At 35.1% G+C, this 1,520-nt stretch overlaps 3 non-coding genes across 3 annotated transcripts; all 3 read right to left on the bottom strand.

Annotated features, from left to right (window-relative positions):
- Positions 1-633: 633 nt before the first annotated feature.
- Positions 634-705, bottom strand: Trnam-cau. The gene has a single exon. It is a non-coding gene; the product is annotated as a tRNA-Met (tRNA).
- Positions 706-978: 273 nt separating this feature from the next.
- On the bottom strand, positions 979-1,050 carry Trnae-uuc. The gene has a single exon. It is a non-coding gene; the product is annotated as a tRNA-Glu (tRNA).
- Positions 1,051-1,261: 211 nt separating this feature from the next.
- Positions 1,262-1,333, bottom strand: Trnam-cau. Its single transcript has one exon. It is a non-coding gene; the product is annotated as a tRNA-Met (tRNA).
- Between the last annotated feature and the right edge of the window lie 187 nt (positions 1,334-1,520).

The following is a 1,520-nucleotide window of genomic DNA, read 5'->3' as shown; positions in this document are numbered from 1 at the left end:
TAGGTTCATTTAATTTCTTAAGTACATTATTAACAACTTTTAAAGGGTACCCATTCCAAGACATAGACTTCCTGATGTTACTAAGCTCTATTTGAAGTTTATCAGGAGTACACAATCTGTGGGCTCTAGAAACTTATTAGGCCCTCTAACGGTTAATGACTTTGTCCTTAAAGATTCTTTTGATGCTGCTGACCGCATTAAAGCTATACCAAATAATTTATATAATTTAGGTTACCGTTTTGTATCTTTTGATGTTGAATCTCTGTTTACAAATGTTCCCCTTACTGTAATATTTTTATGTCCCAATTTGGAATATGATTTAGCTGTGTAGCATGATCGGTGATTGCAGATTTATTTAAAATTTTGGAATCGGACAACCTTGCTGATCTTGTTCGGATTCCTACTGTAGGACAGTAGGAATTCTTACTGTAGGATACGGGATTGGCTTATGCATACTTTTTGTAGCTTTTGATTGCAGTTGCAGAAAACGACGAAAACAGGGTAACCGACAAGAAATCATGATATTTCTTGTGTTCTCAAAGTTTGAGAAATAATCGAAACGCATTTACTTTCGGAAAATGATATAATTTTAAAAGTATGGATTTGTTGTAAAATGAAAAAACAAACAACGATTAGCAGAGCGAGGTTTCGATCCTCGGACCTCTGGGTTATGGGCCCAGCACGCTTCCGCTGCGCCACTCTGCTTTTCACTGTGAGATGAGGTTCATCTGGTAAAAAATATTATAATTTTAACTTAAAGCGTTATTTAATTTTAATTTCATTACCTAATTTCTCAGTTTTGTTTTAGTTATTTTAAAGTTTGTATTAATTATATTTTATTAGTATCAATTTTACAGTAATTAAGTGACACATTGTAATATATTCAAGTTTAACGCACCACCCTTTAGTGGTGATTATACATCTAACGACACCGTAATACTTCATTCGATCGTAAGTGAGAATACCTAAAAAAATGCTTTCCCGTGCCGGGAATCGAACCCGGGCCGCGTGGGTGAAAACCACGAATCCTAACCACTAGACCACACGGGAGTGGCTTATACATCCTTTTTGTAGCTTTTGATTGCAGTTGCAGAAAACATCGAAAACAGGGTAACCGACAAGAAATCATGATATTTCTTGTGTTCTCAAAGTTTGATGTTATTAAATAATCGAAACGCATTTAATTTCGGAAAATGATATAAGTTTTAAAGTATTGATTTGTTGTAAAATGAAAAAACAAAAAACAAAAACAAACGACGATTAGCAGAGCGAGGTTTCGATCCTCGGACTTCTGGGTTATGGGCCCAGCACGCTTCCGCTGCGCCACTTTGCTTTTTACTGTGAGACGACGTTCATCTGGTAAAAAAAATATAATTTTAACTTAAAGCGTTAAAAACATATAATTAAAAACAACAAAATGCTTAGAAGAGAGAGGTTTCAATCCTTGCACCTCTGTCTTTATTGCCCAGCACACGATTAAATAAACGGAGATAATCAAAAGGAGAAAACCATTTTACCGA

This window comes from Anneissia japonica, unplaced genomic scaffold (assembly GCF_011630105.1).
Source record: "Anneissia japonica isolate Jap-2015-1 unplaced genomic scaffold, ASM1163010v1 scaffold121182_len1520_cov131, whole genome shotgun sequence".
Classification (NCBI taxonomy): Eukaryota; Metazoa; Echinodermata; class Crinoidea; order Comatulida; family Comatulidae; genus Anneissia; species Anneissia japonica.
Note: the sequence above shows the minus strand (reverse complement) of the source record. Positions and strands in the feature narration are given on the sequence as shown.